At 50.7% G+C, this 23597-nt stretch overlaps 1 non-coding gene across 1 annotated transcript; it reads left to right on the top strand.

Annotated features, from left to right (window-relative positions):
- The first annotated feature begins 7868 nt into the window (after nucleotides 1-7868).
- On the top strand, nucleotides 7869-7941 carry trnak-uuu (transfer RNA lysine (anticodon UUU)). The gene has a single exon. It is a non-coding gene; the product is annotated as a tRNA-Lys (tRNA).
- Nucleotides 7942-23597: the final 15656 nt, after the last annotated feature.

Raw genomic sequence — 23597 nt, 5'->3', positions numbered from 1 at the left:
ATATCCTGGTTTTCAGATCCCTCCATGGCCTTGTCTCTCGCTAGGCCGACAAACCTCTGAAATCTCTGCGCTCCTCCAGTTCTGGCCTAACACACATCTCCAATTTTAATCACTCCACCATAGGCTGTGACTTTAGCTGTGTGGGTTCTAAGCACTGGAATTCCTTCCCTAAACATCTCCGCTTCTGGGCAGCACGGTGGCGCAGTGGTTAGCACTGCAGCCTCACGGTGCTGAGGACCCGGGTTCGATCCCGGCTCTGGGTCACTGTCCGTGTGGAGTTTGCACATTCTCCCCGTGTCTGCGTGGGTTTCACCCCCACAACCCAAAGATGTGCAGGGTAGGGGGATTGGCCACGCTAAATTGCCCCTTAATTGGAAAAAATGAATTGGGTACTCTAAATTTAAAATTTTTAAAAAAAACATCTCCGCTTCTCTCCCTCTCTCTGCTCCTTTAAGATGCTGAAGCTTTTGGGCGTCTGTCCTGATACCTCCTTGTACGACTCGGTGGCAATTTTGTTCGATAATGTCTCTTTGATAATAGTGCTTTGGGATGTTTTGCTGCACTGAAGGTGCTACATAAATGCACGTTGTTGTTGCTTTCAAAGCCAGGCTCCTTTTGTCTGGAAGATGCCTTTTCCATTGCTATCAAGGTTTAACGTGCAGGAACTAGGCACTGTCGTGAAGGACAGTTCTTTGGTCACACTCGTGGTCTGTGTCAGCAGCAATCTCATCTAACCTTTTTTATGGACACTAAGGGCAATTGATCATGGCCTATCCACCTAACCTGCACATGTTTGGACTGTGGGAGGAAACCGGAGCACCCGGGGGAAACCCACGCAGACACGGGGAGGATGTGCAGACTCCGCACAGACAGTGACCCAAGTGGGGACTCGAACCTGGGACCCTGGAGCTGTGAAGCGACAGTGCTATCCACTGTGCTACCGTGCTGCCCCCCCCCCCCCCCCCATCAGTTTGATCTCGGCAGTTTCACGTACCATGGTGGAAGAGAAGGAGCAAAGTTGCTTCTCATTCCTTCCTCAGCTTTGTTTTCAGCTTAGTCACTGACACTGTAATAAAGATATTCAAACCCCAGGAATAAATTTATGTTAACCTTAAACTACTGAATTAATCACACAAAAAGTTTTACCTCCTGTTGCTTTATGGCTGCTCTCTTGACCATTTTATTTCTCAATCCTACTTAATTCACATTTCAATCTTCTAATTAACCGATCCCTCACTATTTTCTTTTTTTAAAAAAACTTTTTTTTTCTCTTTTGTAAATTTTAGTGTATCCAATTCATTTTTTTCCAATTAAGGGGCAATTTAGCGTGGCGAATCCACCTAACCTGCACATCTTTTGGGTTGTGGGGGTGAGACCCACGCAGACACGGGGAGAATGTGCAAACTCCACACGGACAGTGACCCACCTGGGACCGAACCTGGGACCTCGGCGCCGTGAGGCAGCTGTGCTAACCACTGCGCCACCGTGCTGCCCTCCCTCACTATTTTTTAACTCTTGTTTTTTTAAACCTTCTATATAACCGTCAATTTTGGAAATGGGGATTTATTTTTTAATAATGAAGCAGCACAGTGGTTAGCACTGTTGCTTCACAGCTCCAGGGTCCTGGGTTCGATTCCCCGCTTGGGTCACTGTCTGTGCGGTGTCTGCACGTTCTCCCTGTGTCTGCGTGGGTTTCCTCCGGGTGCTCCGGTTTCCTCCCACAAGTCCCGAAAGACGTGCTGTTAGCTCATTTGGACATTTTGAATTCTCCCTCTGTGTACCCGAACAGGCGCCGGAGTGTGGCGACGAGGAGATTTTCACAGGAACTTCATTGCAGTGGGTTAGCACTGCAGCCTCACGGCGCCAAGGTCCCAGGTTCGGTCCCGGCTCTGGGTCACTGTCCGTGTGGAGTTTGCACATTCTCCCCGTGTTTGCGTGGGTTTCGCCCCCACAACCCAAAGATGTACAGGTTAAGTGGATTGGCCACGCTAAATTGCCCCTTAATTGGAAAAAATGACTTGGGTACTCTAAATTTATTAAATAAAAGTTGCTTTTCCAGCCAATAAAAATCCCACATTCAGATGATTGTCAGTCGTTGTGGGTCAAAGGTCTACCTCTGGGTCAAAGGTTGCAGTTTCAAACCCCATTCTCGAGGTTGGAGGAGATAATCGGAAGTGATACTTCCAGTACAGTTCTGAGGGAGTGCGTCACTGTCAGAGGTGCTGCCTCTCAAGTAAGGCAGTAAACGGGAGTCGGTCTTGCTTCTCAGGTGAACAGAGAGGCAACAACGGTCAGGGGCGTTCTCCCCAGTGCCTGGGCCAACATGTATCCCTCAGCTCACACCGATCTTCTCATTTCCACATTGCTGGTGTGGGAACTTGCGATGTGCAAAGTAATTTGCTGCATTTCCGACATGACAGAAGTTCAAAAGTGACTGTTACACACTCAAGTGGCCTGATGTTACGTAATGCAAGTTGCTTCTTTACATCTTGTCCGGACTAGGAAGAGCCACTGCCAATGAGTCAATCTGTCTGTGATGCTGCCGTAGTTACTTTATTGCAGTCCCCATGGCAACCACCACTTAAATCATTTGTGGTGCCATGAGTGTTCCTCTGATCTGTCCCCAAATGCAATTTGGTGCGTAGTCATTGAAATGTCGTCTTTTAAAAGGGTAAACCTTCAGATTTAGGAAATGCAAGTTTCTTACAAAACTAGTCTGGTGCCTTGGTTGGTAAATACGTTATTCACATAATAGAGATCATCCAGATAGAATCCTTCCCTCTCCTCTGATCCCTGCTCCATCTGCTTCCTTCCCGTTTCCGACCAACCTCTCCATTCCGTTCCAATTCCCTTCTCCCCGCGAAACAATCAAATTATGAGGGCAAATTGCACAGACTGGGTCTGTGTTCCCTTCAGTATCGAAGATTAGGGGATGATCTAATTGAGGTGTTTAAGACAATGAAAGGATTTGCAAGGGTGGAGAGAAACTATTGCCTCTGGTGAGAGAGTCCAGAGGAGGTTTGGGGGGGAATAAAACATGAATTGGAGCCAGCCCATTCAGAGGGTGATGTCAGGAATAACGGGCGGGATTCGCTGCTCGCCGACGCCAAAATTGCGTTCGGCGATCGGCCGGAGAAGCAACGTTCACTCCGAAATCGGGGGAGGCGCCGCTTTCGCGAGGCGCCGCCCCCTCCAAAGTGACGTACTCTAGGAGTGCGCCGCCATATCGACGGCCTCAGCACATTGCCTGATTTCGCCCCCCCCCCCCGATGCTCCACCCCCGACCGGCCGTGTCCCCGGCTGTGTGGGTCTCTCATGGTATTACCTGTCGGGGACATGGCGTGGCGGCTGCGGACTCAGTCCAGCGCCACCACAGTCGGGGGAGAGACGATCCGCGGGCAGGGGGGACTTTGGCAAGGGCTGGGGGCAGTGTTGGGGGGGGGGGGTGTGATCCGGGGGTCACGGGCCGGCCAAAAGGGGGGGCACGATTTGGCAGGCCGGCTCCACGCGCGGCCAGCGCCATGTTGCACCGCGCGGCCGCTGCAGGCCGTGCTTATGCGCGGCCACGGACCCGGCAATTCTCCGGGCCGTATCGGCAGCTCGAGCCGGGTGCTCTATGCTGCCTGCCTGCTAGCCCCCCCACCAAACGGGGAATCGGAGGCCGATTTGCACCGAACTTTCGGTCGTAAAGCGCCACCGTTCCCACGTCGGTGTGGGGACTGATGTGTTGGGTGTTCTGGATCACATACAGGCCACCAACACTTGAAGTAGTGCAACACTATTTTATTAAAGGGTTAACTATTTAAACATACTTGAACTGTGGGTAAATACGATACCAGCTTTAACTAAAGACCTTTGCTTTGTCCTAACCAGTTGATGCACTCAGCACATGGTGAATGTCTGTGTTGCAGGCTGTGAGCTCTGTGCTCCTAGCTAGCTGCTACTCGAATGAGCGGGAACTCTGCTGCCCCCTGACTTTATAGTGCGTGTGCTCTCACTGGTGATTGGCTGCGGTGTTGTGTGTGTTGATTGGTCCCACTGTGTGCCCATCAGTGTGTGTCTGCACCATGATATACTGGTGTGTATTATGACAGGGACATAGCCTGAAAATCGGAGAATCCAGCCCAAAGTCTTTACAAAAAGATGATAGAAATCTGGAATTGTCTCTCCTGAAAAAAGATGTGGCTGTGGTGAGAGGGGACAGGCGGCAAATTGAAATACCGTTTGCCTTTAAAAATATACATTTTAAAACACAAAGAGCTTTTTTAAATAAACACATTTTAGGGCTGTGTTAGGCATCAGATGACAGCAGTATGGAGTTTATGTTGCAGTTTTCCTTCAAATCCAATTACGAAATGTTTGCTGTCATAAAACAAATGGATTTTTGTTCTGATTTGCTCTGTATTCACTACAAAGAGAATATCCTTTATTTAAACTACCTCCTCTGTTCTGGACTCTCTCACCAGAGGCAATAGTTTCTCTCTACCCTTGCAAATCCTTTCATTGTCTTAAATTGACAACCAAAGCCAAGGAGCGCCAACATTTTGGGCTTGAAAATAAATGCTTCGAAAGCAAACGGCTGGGGTGGGCCTCAAATTATTCAGCACCAAAGTGTGAGGTTTTCCATCGAATTGAACTCCATATGGCAGGACCACCAATTCTGATCAACAGAAAGAGGCCTTTGCTTTCCCCTGGGGTAGGGAAGGCCTGCGTTTGATCTCTCCAGTATCGTATACCTTGCATCTTTAAACCCTGTTACATTTACCTCAGGAACCGCTCTACACAGCTGAACATAGGTGCGGCAGCACTCGGTTTGGATGTCTTCAGCTCTTCCACCGTCTATTCATTTCTAACCAGCCGCCGACAGATTGTAATCTCCAAACTATAAATATTCCCTGTGATATGAAATGAAAGAAATGACCATCTTGTGAAAGAAAGTTACATTGAGTCTACAGTGTAGAAACAGGCCATTCATCCCTTCTGGTCCATACTGGTGTTTATTCTCCACATGGTAGCACAGTGGTTAGCACCGTTGGTTCACAGCTCCAGGGTCCCAGGTTCGATTCACCGCTGGGTCACGGTCTGTGCAGAGTTTGCACGTTCTCCCCGTGTCTGCGTGGGTTTCCTCCGGGTGCTCCGGTTTCCTCCCACAAGTCCGTCCCGAAAGACGAGCTGTTAGGTGAATTGGACATTCTGAATTCTCCCTCAGTGACCCGAACAGGCGCCGGAATGTGGCGACGAGGGGATTGTCACAGTAACTTCATTGCAGTGTTAATGTAAGCCTACTTGTGACACTAATAAAGATTATTATTATTATAAACTCCTTCATTTATCTCACCCTACCCGCATATCCTTCTATCCCCTCCTCCTTCATGTGTTTATCCAGTTTCCCTTTAAATATATTTATGCTGGGCAGCACGGTGGTGCAGTGGTTAGCACTGCACTGCACGGGTTCGATCCCGGCTCTGGGTCACTGTCCGTGTGGAGTTTGCACATTCTCCCCGTGTTTGCGTGGGGTTCACCCCCACAACCCAAAGATGTTGGGCTGGTTTAGCACACTGGGCTAAATCGCTGGCTTTGAAAGCAGACCAAGGTGGGCCAGCAGCACGGTTCAATTCCCGTACCAGCCTCCCCGAACAGGCGCCGGAATGTGGTGACTAGGGGCTTTTCACAGTAACTTCATTTGAAGCCTACTGGTGACAATAAGTGATTTTCATTTTCATTTCATGTGCCGGGTAGGTGGAATGGCCACGTTAAATTGCCCCTTAATTGGAAAAAATTAATTGGGTACTCTAAATTAAAAAAAAAATGTATTATAATATTAACTTACCCACTCCCTGTGGTAGCGAGTTCCAGATTCTCAATTCTCGAGAGCATAAACGTTTCTCATGAATCCTCTGGGATTTATTTATCTTTATTTTATTTCCGACTCCCCTACAAGTAGTAGCATTTTTTTTATTTTACCCAACCCTATCAAGAATTCGAAAGCCCTCTACAGGACACCTTCCCAGCATTCTCTCTTCGAGAGAAAAAGGCGGCAACGATTTTGCGAGAATTCCGAGTTCCCAGGGGGCGAAAGCATCTCCGGATCGCTTGGAAATGTGCTCACTTCCTCGTAACATTTCCCTCGCGTTGGAAGTACTGTAGTTCTGAGGATCTCGCTGAGCATCAAGAAGATCTGAAGGGAAGTAGATGGAGCCAGAAAGGGGTGATCTTTAAATGGTTTGAGAGCATTTGCGGAAACATTAACTGAACTCCCTTCAGTCCTGCATCAATAATCGCCATTGACTGAGGACCTAAAACTCCCATTGCCCGTTTCATCCAATGCCGTCTCCAGGGTGGAAGTCCTGATTTATCATTTGTCTTCCATGTTCACATGTCCGCGAGCGAGTTGGTGGGCAAGCACAGACTGGGGCAAATTGCATCATTTTCATTGCTCTGCACAGAACTCGGAGTGCAGGTCTGGTAGGATACGATTGTCACACTGTCCGCTTGTGCATATCGAACAACCGGGCTGTATCGGAAAGCAAAGAACAATCTGCATTTCTGTAGCGCCTTTCACACCACCAGGGTGTCCCAGGGCACTTTACACTTCAAAAAAATGTTTCACTGGCTGGAATCACTGCAGGAATGCAGGAAGTACAGCAGCCAATTTGCTCACAGCAAGCTCCCACACACGATGGGGTGGGGGCGGGGTAGTGGGAAGGAAGGAATGAGGAAAAAGACAGAGAGAGAAACAAGTAAAAGGAAGATGTAAGAGAGAGGCTATATGATTCATAGATCAGTTATCTAAAAGCACACATTGTTTGAAAGGAAACAGTGACCCGGTGATATCAGAGAATCATAGAATTTGCAGTGCAGAAGGAGGCCATTCGGCCCATCGAGTCTGCACCGGCCCTTGGAAAGAGCACCCTACTTAAGCAGGAAAATAATTAGGGATTAATTAAGGCTGGATTTGTTATTTCAGCATGGGCACTCACTCTTCTTTTCAAAGGCTTAAGTCCTCCATTAAAGCACGGTGGCACAGTGGGTTAGCACTGCTGCCTCACGGCGCCGAGGTCCCAGGTTCGATTCCGGCTCTGGGCCACTGTCTGTGTGGAGTTTGCACATTCTCCCCGTGTTTGCGTGGGTTTCGCCCCCACAACCCAAAGATGTGCAGGGTAGGTGGATTGGCCACGCTAAATTGCCCGTTAATTGGAAAAAATGAATTGGGTACACTGAATTTATTTGAAAAAAAGAACGAAAAAAAATCTCCGTTAAAACAGCAGAGGAATGCCTCCGAAAGCACGGTCCCCACCGACGTTTATTGACAAGCGCACGTGTCGACATTGAGGGCCGGGTGAGGTTTAGCTGTAATGCCCGCTCCCTCCCCACGCCACGCAGGTGTGGCCAACAGAACATTGGCACGGTGCCAGCGCAAGAATGATTACCTCAGGAGAAAGCGGGCAAGGGCGGGGGAGGACAACATTAAAAAAAGCGACGTGGAAGATTTGAGAGCTGAATGGCGAAACGTGAGAGATAAAACCGTGTCGGGGGGGAGGGGCCGCCCACTGCACATTCATCCTCGTGTTGGATTGGGTCAGAGGTCACGTCGCTGCGCTAGGATTGATATAAACACCCACAGGATAGCTTGGGGCCCTTCATTATATAACAGTGAGCTGCAAGTCATTGTTCAAGTGAATGTGAGCACTGTGCATAGTCATTGCAGTTAAAAAAGTAACTCATTGTGTGAAGCAGCTAAGCGCTGGATTCGGACAAACTGACTCAAAGGCCCCTGACTGTTCAACAGTTACAACCAAATTTGTCAATTAAACAGACAGAATTGGGGTGCCAGCCAGGGGCTGGGGAAGAGAGTGGCTAAATCGAGAGCCCGGGTAGCTCAGTCGGTAGAGCATCAGGCTTTTAATTTGAGGGTCCAGGGTTCAAGTCCCTGTCCGGGTGATCATTTTAGGGCAGCACGGTAGCATTGTGGATAGCACAATTGCTTCACAGCTCCAGGGTCCCAGGTTCGATTCCCGGCTTGGGTCACTGTCTGTGCGGAGTCTGCACATCCTCCCCGTGTGTGCGTGGGTTTCCTCCGGGTGCTCCGGTTTCCTCCCACAGTCCAAAGATGTGCAGGTTAGGTGGATTGGCCATGCTAAAATTGCCCTTAGTGTCCAAAATTGCCCTTAGTGTTGGGTGGGGATACTGGGTTATGGGGATAGGGTGGAGGTGTTGACCTTGGGTAGGGTGCTCTTTCCAAGAGCCGGTGCAGACTCGATGGGCGGAATGGCCTCCTTCTGCATTGTAGATTCTATGATCTACACAGAACTGTCATGATATTCAAACACACACATCATGATGGACACACCAACAGGCAAATCAGAGCACACAACACCACAACCAATCACAGACAAGAACACCAACCACATAAAAAGCACGAGCACGACACCTGGTAGTCAGTAGGTCTGGGGATAAAGAAACAGAGAAGAGCTGTTACAACATCACAAGCAGGGAACCCCCACGTGCAGAGTGCAAAGACACAACTGTACATAGTAAGTTTGAATAAAATAGCGTTGTACCATATACAACCGTGTTGGCTCATCTGTGTGTCAGAACACCCAACACCACATGGTACAGGAGTGGATCGATACCTGCCTACTAACCTGCCATTCTGGACATGGACCGCACCGACAAACCGCAGCCGTTGCAAGTCGCGGGGAACCTAGGTACCAATTGGAAGCTCTTCAGGCAGCGATTTGACCTGTACATCCGTGCCACCGAAAAACAGAGTGCCTCGGATGACACGAAGATTGCAATGCTCCTCTTCTACGCAGGTCAGCACGCCACCGACGTCTTCAACTCACTGGTGTTCGAAGAAGGCGAAAACCAATCCAAATATGACACGGTCATCCTCAAACTGGACCAGCACTTTCAAGTTGAAGTAAATGAAAGTTTTGAAAGATACCTCTTTCAGCAACGCCTGCAAGGTAAGGAGGAGCTTTTTCAACCCTTCTTGACGCACCTCCGGATTCTAGCGCAGTCCTGCGGTTACGGCACCACCACAGAGTCCATGATCAGGGACCAGATTGTTTTTGGCGTTGCCTCTAGTGGCCTACGCCAGCAGCTTCTTAAAATGAAAAGCCTCACCTTAGCGTCTGCTGTGGAAGCCTGTGTCCTCCACGAAAATGCTACCTGCCGTTTTGCCCGATTTCAGGCGTCCGAGTTGGCACGGAGGGGGTCCCCAGCCGTCGAATCGGCAAGCCAGGCCGCCCACGACGTCGAACGCATCCAGGCCGTCGATTACTTCCCGACCCACGGCCCGGACGACAGCGGCCGCTTCCCGCGCTTTTCGCGGTCTCCCGCGCAGGTGCGCGCCAAAAATAACGGCCACAACGAGGGACGCACTGCGCAGGCGCGCCCACCGCAAGATCGCACTGCGCATGCGCAGTGGCGCAACGAACGCCGTGACGTCATGACGTGCGGCAATTGTGGAGCTCTACATTTAAAAGGGCAATGTCCTGCAAAAAACCGACAGTGCCTCAGATGTGGCAAGATGGGCCACTACGCAGCCCACTGTCGTTCGGCTCAACCCATGGATCCGGCGCATCCTCGACAATCTCGCAGACAAGTCAGGACCGTCCAGCCCACGCATCAAGACTTCCAGTTAAGTGATGCAGATGACCAGGATGCCTTCCGCGTTTCCGTCATCGATGTCAACAAGGTCAATGCCATCAATCCAGCCGATGAGTGGTGTGCCACCCTGACGGTCAACCCAAACTCGTCGCAAGCCCATTAGACTGGACTTATAATACCGTTCATATGTTTAACAAGTTGCACAATTTTACATGATAACCTGTTGTTGTTTATCGTTCCAGATGTCGTCTGACTGGACAACTGTTCAAGTTTTTTTTCTTCTTCTCTCGTTCGCATTTATGTTATGTTATGGTACAACTTGGTTCATGTGACGCACCCGACATCGCCCCATGTACTTAGTTCCGTCATATGCACATGCTGCACACGACACACACACACTCTTAGATGCACTCACGACACGATCATATTTATTACCACGTAGGCACATATCTTTGTAAAAAGGGGGGATGTCATGATATTCAAACACACACATCATGATGGACACACCAACAGGCAAATCAGAGCACACAACACCACAACCAATCACAGACAAGAACACCAACCACATAAAAAGCACGAGCACGACACCTGGTGGTCAGTAGGTCTGGGGATAAAGAAACAGAGAAGAGCTGTTACAACATCACAAGCAGGGAACCCCCACGTGCAGAGTGCAAAGACACAACTGTACATAGTAAGTTTGAATAAAATAGCGTTGTACCATATACAACCGTGTTGGCTCATCTGTGTGTCAGAACACCCAACACCACAAGAACTATAGCCCTCCCCATTTTACTGTGAGCTCAATAACCGACAGAATCAAAAGAGCAAGAGGGACTCACTGCCCCACAGGCTGCAGGGAGAGAGAGGCTGGTGTGTGACAGTACAGAGAGTCTTACCCAGGGGAAAGATTCAGTACCGCCAGGCCACAACAATCAAAAATAAAAAGTGGAGTCAGATGAAATGAATTCACATCCATCAATTTTTTGCAACCGTGCAAGTTCGGATGGAATGGAGTGTGGGGCAAGCTCTTGTACTATCTCTGTCACATAGCTCAGTGGTGTTGGGGTAGCTGGTGCACAACAACTTGACTTTACATACCGCCCCCCCCCTTCGATGTGGCAAAAATCTCAAAGGATGTTGCCAGTCAAAATGCAATGCCAAACCACACAAGGAGGTGTTGAGGCTGGTGACTAAAGGAACTGCCTTAAAGGGGTGGCGCGGTAGCACAGTGGTTAGCACTGTGGCTTCACAGCTCCAGGGTGCCAGGTTCGATTCCCCGCTGGGCCACTGTCTGTGCGGAGTCTGCACGTTCTCCCCCGTGTGTGCGTGGGTTTCCTCCGGGTGCTCCGGTTTCCTCCCACACTCCAAAGATGTGCAGGTCCGGTGGGTTGGCCATGATCAATTGCCCTTAGTGTCCAAAAACGTTGAGGTGGGGTTACTGGGTTACGGGGATAGGGAGGAGGTGTGGGCTTAGGTAGGGTGCTCTTTCCAAGGGTCGGTGCAGACTTGATGGGCCAAATGGCCTCCTTCTCCACTGAGGTGGGAGAGAGGGGATGCCAGAGCTTAGGGCTCTGGTTCAGGTCAGAGGAACAGAAGAATTAGGAGCAAAAGTCGGCAATTCAGCCGTTCAAGCGTGCTCCAGCATTCAGTCAGATCATAGCTGATCTTTTCCTGGTCTCAAAGCCACGTCCCTACCTGTTGCCCATATCCCTTCAACCTGTTTTTAAAATCAGTAATATATCTATCTCTTTCTTGAAACCATTTAATGATTCCGACTCCACCGCACTGTGGGGCAGCGAGTTCCACAAATTCACCCCCCTCTGCGAGAAGTAGTTCCTCCTCGTCTCAGTTCTAAATCTACCGCCTCTCAACCTAAATCTGTTTTCAGATATATCTTCCTGTATTTTTTCCCAAGGAGGATCGGAGGCTGGTGGACTGTTTACAGCCAGTTGTGATTCACCCTGGTGGGAAAACAGTTAACAGAGAATTACATAGAATCTACAGAACTGGTCATTTGGCCCAGTCTGTACATGTGTTAATGCTCCACACTAGTCTCTTCCCACCCTACTTCATCTCACCCAATCAGCATCTTTCTTTCTCCCTCGTGCTCATCCAGCTTCTCTTCAAATGCAGCACTTTATTAGTCACCCTAACCACACTCTGTGGGAGCGAGTTCCACATTCTTTCTGAAAACTTCATTCATGGAGATTGTGATGAAATGCAAAATGTAGTTCTGTGTATGAAAATCGCTTATTGTCACAAGTAGGCTTCAAAATGAAGTTACTGTGAAAAGCCTATTACGAGGGCCGCACGGTGGTGCAGTGGGTCGCATTGCTGCTCCACAGCGCCGAGGTCCCAGGTTCGATCCCGGCTCTGGGTCACTGTCCGTGTGGAGTTTGCACATTCTCCCCGTGTCTGCGTGGGTTTCACCCCCACAACCCAAAGATGTGCAGGGTAGGTGGATTGGCCGCGCTAAATTGTCCCTTGATTGGAAAAAATGAATTGGGTACTCTAAATTTATTTTTAAAAATGTTATGTAGATAATGTTAATGCACAACCTCCAACCACTAGATGGCAGTGTTTAAAAAAGAAAAAAAAATTATTAAAGGTTTTCATAAAATATCAATAACAAAATGAGAAAGAAAAAAGAACCCAACAGGGTTAAGTACAAAACACAATCTAAAAAAGCAACCCCCCAAACCCTTCCCCCCCGTACCTAAATAATAAATTAACATTCACACCCCGACTTAAGACAACAGATGTATACACCCCCTCAGACCCTTCCAGTGTAAATAACATAAACAAAAATAAAGTAAACCCCCCCCCCGAGCTGCTGCTGCCATTGACCAATGTCTATCGTTCTGCCAGAAAGTCTAAGAACGGTTGCCACCGCCTAAAGAACCCTTGTACCGACCCTCTCAAGGCGAATTTCACCCTCTCCAATTTAATGAACCCTGCCATATTGCTGAACCAGGATTCCACGCTTGGGGGCCTCGCATCTTTCCACTGAAGGAGAGTCCTCCACTGGGCTACCAGGGACGCAAAGGCCAGAATTCCGGCCTCTTTCGCCTCCTGCACTCCCGGCTCCTCTGCCACCCCAAATATTGCGAGCCCCCAGCCTGGTTTGACCCTGGATCCTACCACCCTCGACACCGTCCTCGCTACGCCCTTCCAAAATTCCTCCAGCGCTGGACATGCCCAGAACATATGGGTGTGATTTGCTGGGCTCCCTGAGCACCGAACACACCTGTCCTCACCCCCAAAGAACCTGCTCATCCTTGTCCCGGTCATGTGTGCCCTGTGCAACACCTTAAACTGTATGAGGCTGAGCCTCGCGCAGGAAGAGGAAGAGTTCACCCCCCCCCCCTAGGGCATCTGCCCACGTCCCCTCTTTGATCTCCTCTCCCAACTCCTCCTCCCACTTACCTTTCAACTCCACCACCGAGGCCTCCTCCTCCTCCTGCATCACCTGGTAAGTTTCCGAGATCTTCCCCACTCCCACCCACCCCCCCCGAGAGCACCCTGTCCTGTACTGTGTGTGGCAGTAGCCGTGGGAATTCCACCACCTGCCGTCTGGCAAACACCCTTACCTGTAAGTACCTGAAGGTGTTCCCCGGGGGGGAGCCCGTACTTCTCCTCCAGCTCACCCAAGCTCGTGAACATCCCGTCCACAAATAGGTCCCCCAACTTTCGTATGCCTGCCCTGTGCCACCCCGAAAACCCTCCACCTGTACTTCCTGGGGCGAACCGGTGGTTCCCCCGTAATGGGGTCCACGCCGAGGCCCTAACTTCCCCCCTATGCCGCCTCCACTGCCCCCAAATTTTGAGGGCCGCCACCACCACCGGGCTCGTGGTATACCTCCTTGGAGGGAGCGGCAGCGGTGCCGTTGCCAGCGCCCCCAGACTCGTACCCACACAGGACGCCGTCTCCAGCCTCTTCCATGCAGCCCCCTCCCCCTCCATCACCCACTTGCGCACCATTGTCGCATTGGCGGCCCAGTAGTACCCACAGAGGTTGGGCAGCGCCAGCCCCCCCTATCTCTACTCCGCTCCAGGAACACCCTTCTCACCCTCGGAGTCCCTCGCGCCCACACAAACCCCATTATACTCCTGTTAACCCGCCTGAAAAAAGCCTTCGGGATAAACACGGGGAGGCACTGGAACAGGAACAAAAACCTTGGGAGCACCGTCATTTTGACTGACTGCACCCTACCCGCCAGGGACAACGGCAGCACGTCCCACCTCTTGAACTCCTCCTCCATTTGCTCCACCAGCCTTGTAAAGTTAAGCCTATGCAGGGCCCCCCAGCTCCTGGCCACCTGGACCCCCAAATAGATGGCAGTGTTAACCCACCACGTGACTCTGGTTCTGGGAGTTGGGAGTAGATTGTGCTTGGAGACAGACGTATTTTACAGTAGCTCTACTGTTAATAGTTCAGTAGTTTAGTTATCTGAATCAAACAGTTGTTAAATAATAAATTCTTTAAATTAGATGTTCTGTAGGTTTATCATTTATTTTGGCCAGTCTACAGAACATGACAGAGGTGTGGTAACCGTCACGAGGATCAGGGGGGATCACGAATCGATCTCCCCGTGGGGCTCGTAGAGTTCGAATTTCGGTGGACGGCCTCCCAGCCAGGACTCGTGAGTGAGCCCTTCAAATACTCCTCCCGGACTTCCGATAGTCAAGGATTGGGACATTTGTGTTGTATGTCGTGGGAGCGGCTTTAACTTTTGAGTTAAAATAAACCTATCTAGCTTTCTTCTTTGTGTTTCCTGGATTATTACAGAGGGCATTTCTGACTAGGTCAGCATTTATTGCCCATGCCTAATTGCCCTTGAGAAGATGCCTTCTTGAACTGCTGCGGTCCGTGTGTAGTCCATGCACTCCCAGGTCACTCTTTGGGGAAAGAAGTTTCTCTCGAATTCCCCGGTTGGATTTCTTCGAGGCTCTCTTATATCGTTGACCTCGTTGACCTAGTTTTGAACTAGGTCTGGAGCATCTTCAAAAGAAACCTGTTTTCAGGAAAGGTCTGGGGTGGGATTCTCCGCCCCCCGTTGCCGCGTCCGGCGCCGGGGCGGAGGATTCATTTCCGCGCATGGGATCGGGACCGGCGCCGTTCCCCGATTCTCCGGCCCCCCCGAAAAGCGGCGTGCTCAGAGAGTACGCCACGCCGCGTAGCCCCTACCTGTCAGAGGCCCACACCGCTATTCTCCGCCCCCGCACCAGCCGAAGTCCCAACAGCGTATTTCTAATGTGGTCCTGCCTCGCCATGGTCTGGACCGGGCTATATTTGGGCAGGCAGTCAGGGTCGGGGCGCGCGGTGGATCGGAGACGCTATTTAGGAAGTCCAGCTCCGCGGTCTGAGTCCGCTGGAGGACGCCACCTTGCGCATGTGCGGCCTCTGACCCGGATGTGCGGGGGCCCGTACCGGCAGCTAAAGCTGCGAGATTCAGCCCCTGACTATGGCGCCTTTTGACGCCAGTTTTTCTGGCGTGCAAGGCCACAGTGTTTACGATGGCGTGGGGACCTAGTCCCAAAAACGGAGAACCCTGCCCCTGTTGTTTTTAGGCTGCTATGTACGAGTCCAGAATGGAGATGATTTGGTATTTCCCCTGTCAATCATGCTTTGAGCCCCCAAATGACTGGGATCGAGATTTCTCCACTTATTGTATTTTGCTGGACAAATAATGCCGCTTTTGTCGGGAGAGTTTGCGGTATTTTCAGACAGGAGTCCTGTCTGCTGTGGCCCATGCAGACTGTTTGTTTTCTGGGTAAATAGGCTGCATTGTAAAGGCATAAATTAGACTTTGATTGACAGGAGTCCCATTTCACCTCACAGTGGTAAAGAATGACTTGGACTGAAATATCATGCCCTCAGGATGTCTCAAAGTGCTTTCCAGCCAATGAAACACTTTCGAAGTGTAATTACTGTTGTAATGTAGAGAACGCGGCAGCCAATTTGCGCACAGTGCGGTCCCACTGTTAATGATCAGCTTTTTTGGGGGGGGGTTCTTGGTTGAAGGGGTAGAGCAATTGCTCCTCTTTATTGAATGCCATGGGGTCTTTTCGACCCACCTGACTGGGCACAAGTGCCCTCAGTCGAACACCTCATTCAAAAGGCCACATTACACCCTCCCCAGTGCTGCCTGCAGAACATCTACCTAAATGAAGCATCCAAAGTCCGAGAGTGGGGCTCGATCCCCCACCTTCTAACTGATACTTCGAGATCATACAGACGGCTCCCAGCGCCAGTGTCACTAACTCCACAAGAGTCGCTGACTGACCTGAGGCACAGAATGATCTCTGGGGTTTTTGGGGGATGGAAACATAAGCTGGAGTCAAGACTAAAGCTCAGTCTCCAACCAGCAATAATATTTGATAAGTGAAAGAAACTATTATTGGAGAACTGTTGACACGTTCGTTAAGAGGTGGATTATTCGATTCAACCCCACTCCGGCAAAATCACTTGTTCTAAGACAGGCACACAGGGACCGTCAAGAACATGAATAGCCCCAAATTAGTACCGCAATTATCTGTCATTAGAATGCAGCACTGTGTCTCTCTGTTAAATGGGAACACGAAAAGTAGGTTTAAGTTCATGCAAAACAATCTCAGCTGTTCTTTAAAATTCAAACGTGAAGGATTGCATTACAGGAATGTACCATTTTACACTCAATTGTAAAGCAGCAATACTGGGAGGTGAAGATTTCCCTCTCTCTCTCTCTCCATTCACTGGTCTGCTTAAATGGTCGAGTCTGGAAGTGAGGTCATTGCTAACTGAGTGTGGGGAGAAAATGTTAAATTCAATCTGTGAGGGAGAACAGTTAGTGTGCGAGCGAGTGAAAGAGAGAGCGTAGAGGGGAGAGAGGGGCAGTTAGTGAAGGAGAGAGTGATAGAGAGAGAGTAGAGGGGAGAGGGAGAGGGGCAGTTAGTGAAGGAGAGAGTGATAGAGAGAGAGTAGAGGGGAGAGGGAGAGGGGCAGTTAGTGAAGGAGAGAGTGATAGAGAGAGGTAGTAGAGGGGAGTGTCATGTTAGGTACACCGGTCTAACACTGGCTGCAACTGGATGCAGCTTAGATCAGAAAGATATTCCAGATGTTGAAGTTAGTTCAATCAGGTTTATTGAACTAATAGCACAGTTAGCACAGTTCTCTGTGAGTTCGACTCTCTGCTAACTTAAGTGTGGTTACTCTGTCTAACTAAACCAGACTAGCTCTCAGCCACGTGGTGGAGGTGTGAGATTGTAACAACACCCTTGACTGACTCTCTAGATGTTCATCAGTGGAAAGAGGCGGAGTGTGAGTGCCTCGTGTCTTTTATAGTCAGATCCCACCCCTGAGCGTCCTGCCTGCTTATTGGTCATGTCCTGTTCGCTGTGTCCTTTAGCTACATCTGGATGGAAATTGTCCCATTGGACAGACGCAGCATGGGTTCATAAAGGGCAGATCGTGCCTAACTAATTCAGTGGAATTTTTTGAGGACATTACCAGTGCGGTAGATAACGGGGAGCCAATGGATGTGGTATATCTGGATTTCCAGAAAGCCTTTGACAAGGTGCCACACAAAAGGTTGCTGCATAAGATAAAGATGCATGGCATTAAGGGGAAAGTAGTAGCATGGATGGAGGATTGGTTAATTAATAGAAAGCAAAGAGTGGGGATTAATGGGTGTTTCTCTGGTTGGCAATCAGTAGCTAGTGGTGTCCCTCAGGGATCAGTGTTGGGCCCACAATTGTTCACAATTTACACAGATAATTTGGAGTTGGGGACCAAGGGCAATGTGTCCAAGTTTGCAGACGACACTAAGATGAGCGGTAAAGCAAAAAGTGCAGAGGATACTGGAAGTCTGCAGAGGGATTTGGATAGGCTAAGTCAATGGGCTAGGGTCTGGCAGATGGAATACAATGTTGACAAATGTGAGGTTATCCATTTTGGTAGGGATAACAGCAAAAGGGATTATTATTTAAATGATAAAATATTAAAACATGCTGCTGTGCAGAGAGACCTGGGTGTGCTAGTGCATGAGTCGCAAAAAGTTGGTTTACAGGTGCAACAGGCGATGAAGAAGGCGAATGGAATGTTGTCCTTTATTGCTAGAGGGATGGAATTTAAGACTATGGAGGTTATGCTGCAATTGTATAAGGTGTTAGTGAGGCCACACCTGGAGTATTGTGTTCAGTTTTGGTCTCCTTACTTGAGAAAGGACGTACTGGCACTGGAGGGTGTGAAGAGGAGATTTACTAGGTTGATCCCAGAGCTGAAGGGGTTGGATTACGAGGAGAGGTTGAGTAGACTGGGAATGTACTCGTTGGAATTTAGAAGGATGAGGGGGATCTTATAGAAACATATAAGATTATGAAGGGAATAGATAGGATAGATGCGGGCAGGTTGTTTCCACTGGCGGGTGAAAGCAGAACTAGGGGGCATAGCCTCAAAATAAGGGGAAGTAGATTTAGGACGGAGTTTAGGAGGAACTTCTTCACCCAAAGGGTTGTGAATCTATGGAATTCCTTGCCCAGTGAAGCAGTTGAGGCTCCTTCAATAAATGTTTTTAAGATAAAGATAGATAGTTTTTTGAAGAATAAAGGGATTAAGGGTTATGGTGTTCGGGCCGGAAAGTGGAGCTGAGTCCACGAAAGATCAGCCATGATCTCATTGAATGGCGGAGCAGGCTCGAGGGGCCAGATGGCCAACTCCTGCTCCTAGTTCTTATGTTCTTATGTAAATCGGTGACATGAGCCTCATAGCCCTGTTTTTGCCGGTCTCGGAGTTGCTGCATCTTCTGCAGCACCGGGAGGTGATCCAGGTTGGGCAGGTGTATGGCTGGAAGTGTCGTCCGCGGGTCCCTGTTCATCAGGAGTTGAGCCGGCGACATGCCAGTGGACAGTGGGGTCGCCCTGTATGCAAGCAGCGCAAGGTGAATGTCAGGCGCAGAATCCGCGGCCTTGCAGATGAGCTGCTTCACTATGTGCACCCCTTTCTCAACTTTTCTGTTTGACTGCGGATAGTGTGGGCTGGAAGTGACGTGTTTGAACTGATACGGCTGGGCAAACAGAGACCATTCGTGGCTGCTGTAGCACGGGCCATTGTCACTCATGACAGTGAGTGGGATACCATGCCTGGAGAACGTCTCCTTACAGACCTTGATAAAGGTCCGAGATGTGAGGTCTGAGAGCTTCACGACTTCAGGGTAATTGGAAAACTGATCAGTGATTCACATGTAATCACGACCGTTTGCGTGAAAGAGGTCGATGCCAACCTTGGACCACGGAGAGGTTTTGATTTCATGCTGCTGAAGTGTCTCCTTACTCTGCGCTGGCTGGAAGAGTTGACAGGTCGCACAGTTAAGGACCATGTTTGCGATGTCCTGGCTGATGCCGGGCCAGTAGACAGCCTGCCTGGCTCTGCGTCTGCACTTTTCCACACCCAGGTGGCCCTCATGGATTTGACGGAGCACCAAGCTCTGGAGACTGTGTGGAATTACAATCCGGTCCAGTTTGAGGAGGATACCATCAATCACCGTCAGGTCGTCCTTTACATTGAAAAATTGAAGGCACTGCCCTTTTTGCCAGCCACTGGCTAGGTGTTGCATAACACGCTGTAAGAGGGGGGTCTTTGGCTGTCATCTCACGGATACGAATCACCTTCTCATCAGATGCCGGGAGGGTGCTAGCACATAGCTACACCTGTGACTCGACCTGTGACTCAATTTGATGGATGACGTTCGGTGGTTCACTAGGCACAGCGATGGGGCGGGACAATGTATCGGCAATGATGAGCTCCTTGCCAGGCGGGTAGACCAGGTCAAAGTCGTACCTTCTGAGTTTGAGGAGGATGCGCTGCAACCGAGGCGTCATGTCATTAAGGTCCTTGTGGATAATGTGGACCAGGGGCCTGTGATCGGTCTCGACTGTGAATGTCGGCAGGCCGTAGACATAGTCGTGACACGTGAGAATGCCAGTGAGAAGGCCCAGGCATTCCTTCTCGATTTGTGCATATCTTTGTTCGGTGGGCGTCATTGCCCTTGATGCGTAGGCACCTGGTGCCCAGGATGAAGTGTCATCGCGTTGCAGCAGGACCGCACCGATGCCATCCTGGCTCGCATCTGTCAAGATTTTCGTTTCCCTGTCTGGGTCGAAAAATGCCAATACGGGTGCAGTGGTGAGCTTGGCTTTCAGCTCCAACCACTCTGCCTGATGGGCCGCCTTCCACTCAAAGGCAGTGGCCTTCTTCACTAGGTTTCGTAGGGCCGTGGTGTGTGAGGCCATGTTTGGGATGAACTTGCCCAGAAAATTGACCATGCCCAGGAAGCGCAATACCTCCTTCTTGTGTTACGGGACTTTCATGGCTGCGATGGCCTTGACCTTGTCCGTGTCGGGGCACACGTCCTGCTGAGAGATCTGGTCACCGAGGAACTTGAGTGTCGACAGGCCAAAGCAACATTTGGCCCTGTTCAGCTTCAGGCCATTGGCGTGGACATGGCGGAATACCTGCTGGAGACGGGGAACATGCTCCTCAGGGGACTTGTTGTACTTGCATACTAACTTTTTGGGACTCATGCACTAGAACACCCAGATCCCTCTGCACCTTGGCATGAACCTTAGTTAGGCCACACTTGGAGTATAGTTTTCAATTCTGGTCGCCACACTACCAGAAGGATGTGGAGGCTTTAGAGAGGGTGCAGAAGAGATTTACCAGGATGTTGCCTGGTATGGAGGGCATTAGCTATGAGGAGCGGTTGAATAAACTCGGTTTGTTCTCACTGGAACGACGGAGGTTGAGGGGCGACCTGATAGAGGTATACAAAATTATGAGGGGCATAGTCAGAGTGGATAGTCAGAGGCTTTTCCCCAGGGTAGAGGGGTCGATTACTAGGGGGCATAGGTTTAAGGTGAGAGGGGCAAGGTTGAGAGTAGATGTACGAGGCAAGTTTTTTACACCGAGGGTAGTGGGTGCCTGGAACTCGCTACGGGAGGAGGTGGTGGAAGCAGGGAAGATAGTGACATTTAAGGGGCATCTTGACAAATATATGAATAGGATGGGAATAAAGGGATACGGACCCAGGAAGTGCAGAAGATTGTAGTTTAGTCGGGCAGCATGGTCGGCACGGGCTTGGAGGGCCGAAGGGCCTGTTCCTGTGCTGTACATTTCTTTGTTCTTTGTTGTTCTTTATCCCACCCCCGAGTGTCCTGCCTGCTTATTGGTCATGTCCTGTTCTCTGTGTCCATTAGCTGCTTGTCTGTATATCATTATGTGTGTGTCTGCATATCATGACAGGGAGAGAGGGGGCAGTTAGTGAAGGAGAGAGTGAAAGAGAGAGATAGTAGAGGGGAGAGAGAGAGGGGCAGTTAATGAAGGAGTGAGAGAGAGAGGGGGGGCAGTTAGTAGAGGAGAGAGAGGGGGAGCAGTTAGTAGAGGAGAGAGAGGGGGGACAGTTAGTAGAGGAGAGAGAGAGAGGGGGGCAGTTAGTAGAGGAGAGAGAGAGGTGGGGGCAGTTAGTAGAGGAGAGAGAGGGGGGCAGTTAGTAGAGGAGAGAGAGAGAGGGGGGCAGTTAGTAGAGGAGAGAGAGGGAGGGGGCAGTTAGTAGAGGAGAGAGAGAGAGGGGGCAGTTAGTAGAGGAGTGAGAGAGAGGGGGGCAGTTAGTAGAGGAGAGAGAGAGAGAGGGGGCAGTTAGTAGAGGAGAGAGAGAGGGGGGGCAGTTAGTAGAGGAGAGAGAGAGAGAGGGGGGGGCAGTAAGTAGAGGAGTGAGAGAGAGAGAGGTGGGCAGTTAGTAGAGGAGAGAGAGAGGGGGCAGTTAGTAGAGGAGTGAGAGAGAGAGAGGGGGGCAGTTAGTAGAGGAGAGAGAGAGAGGGGGGCAGTTAGTAGAGGAGAGAGAGGGGGCAGTTAGTAGAGGAGAGAGAGAGAGTGAGGGGGCAGTTAGTAGAGGAGAGAGAGATAGGGGGGCAGTTAGTAGAAGAGAGAGAGAGAGGGGGGCAGTTAGTAGAGGAGTGAGAGAGAGAGAGGGGGCAGTTAGTAGAGGAGAGAGAGAGGGGGCAGTTAGTAGAGGAGTGAGAGAGAGGGGGGGCAGTTAGTAGAGGAGAGAGAGAGAGGGGGGCAGTTAGTAGAGGAGAGAGAGAGAGAGGGGGCAGTTAGTAGAGGAGAGAGAGAGAGGGGGGCAGTTAGTAGAGGAGAGAGAGAGAGGGGGCAGTTAGTAGAGGAGAGAGAGAGAGGGGGGCAGTTAGTAGAGGAGAGAGAGAGGGGGGCAGTGAGTAGAGGAGAGAGAGAGAGGGGGGCAGTTAGTAGAGGAGAGAGAGAGAGGGGGCAGTTAGTAGAGGAGAGAGAGAGGGGGGCAGTTAGTAGAAGAGAGAGAGAGAGGGGGGCAGTTAGTAGAGGAGAGAGAGAGAAAGGGGGGCAGTTAGTAGAGGAGAGAGAGAGAGGGGGGCAGTTAGTAGAGGAGAGAGAGAGAGGGGGGCAGTTAGTAGAGGAGAGAGAGAGAAGGGGGGCAGTTAGTAGAGGAGAGAGAGAGAAGGGGGGCAGTTAGTAGAGGAGAGAGAGGGGGCAGTTAGTAGAGGAGAGAGAGAGGGGGGGCAGTTAGTAGAGGAGTGAGAGAGAGAGGGGGGCAGTTAGTAGAGGAGTGAGAGAGAGGGGGGGCAGTTAGTAGAGGAGAGAGAGAGAGGGGGGCAGTTAGTAGAGGAGAGAGAGAGAGGGGGGGCAGTTAGTAGAGGAGAGAGAGAGAAGGGGGGCAGTTAGTAGAGGAGAGAGAGAGAGGGGGGGCAGTTAGTAGAGGAGAGAGCGAGAGAGGGGGCAGTTAGTAGAGGAGTGAGAGAGAGAGGGGGCAGTTAGTAGAGGAGAGAGAGAGAGGGGGGCAGTTAGTAGAGGAGAGAGAGAGAGAGGGGGCAGTTAGTAGAGGAGTGAGAGAGAGGGGGGCAGTTAGTAGAGGAGAGAGAGAGAGGGGGGCAGTTAGTAGAGGAGAGAGAGAGAGGGGGCAGTTAGTAGAGGAGAGAGAGAGAGAGGGGGCAGTTAGTAGAGGAGAGAGAGAGCGGGGCAGTTAGTAGAGGAGAGAGAGAGAGGGGGGCAGTTAGTAGAGGAGATAGAGAGAGGGGCAGTTAGTAGAGGAGAGAGAGAGAGGGGGGCAGTTAGTAGAGGAGAGAGAGAGAGAGGGGCAGTTAGTAGAGGAGAGAGAGAGAGGGGGGGCAGTTAGTAGAGGAGAGAGAGAGAGGGGGGGCAGTTAGTAGAGGAGAGAGAGAGAGAGAGGGGGGCAGTTAGTAGAGGAGAGAGAGAGAGGGGGGCAGTTAGTAGAGGAGAGAGAGAGAGGGGGGGCAGTTAGTAGAGGAGAGAGAGAGAGGGGGGGCAGTTAGTAGAGGAGAGAGAGAGAGGGGGGGCAGTTAGTAGAGGAGAGAGAGAGAGGGGGGGGCAGTTAGTAGAGGAGAGAGAGAGAGGGGGGCAGTTAGTAGAGGAGTGAGAGAGAGGGGGCATTTAGTAGAGGAGAGAGAGAGGGGGCAGTTAGTAGAGGAGAGAGAGAGGGGGGCAGTTAGTAGAGGAGAGAGAGGGGGGGCAGTTAGTAGAGGAGAGAGAAAGAGGGGGGCAGTTAGTAGAGGAGAGAGAGAGGGGGCAGTTAGTAGAGGATAGAGAGAGAGGGGCAGTTAGTAGAGGAGAGAGAGAGAGAGGGGGGGGCAGTTAGTAGAGGAGAGAGAGAGAGGGGGCAGTTAGTAGAGGAGAGAGAGAGAGAGGGGCAGTTACTAGAGGAGAGAGAGAGAGGGGGGGCAGTTAGTAGAGGAGAGAGAGAGGGGGGGCAGTTAGGAGAGGAGAGAGAGAGAGAGGGGGGCAGTAAGTAGAGGAGAGAGAGAGAGGGGGGGCAGTTAGTAGAGGAGTGAGAGAGAGGGGGGGCAGTTAGTAGAGGAGAGAGAGAGGGGGGGGCAGTTAGGAGAGGAGAGAGAGAGAGAGGGGGGGCAGTAAGTAGAGGAGAGAGAGAGGGGGGGCAGTTAGGAGAGGAGAGAGAGAG

This window comes from Scyliorhinus torazame, chromosome X, assembly GCF_047496885.1.
Source record: "Scyliorhinus torazame isolate Kashiwa2021f chromosome X, sScyTor2.1, whole genome shotgun sequence".
Lineage (NCBI taxonomy): Eukaryota > Metazoa > Chordata > Chondrichthyes > Carcharhiniformes > Scyliorhinidae > Scyliorhinus > Scyliorhinus torazame.
Note: the sequence above shows the minus strand (reverse complement) of the source record. Positions and strands in the feature narration are given on the sequence as shown.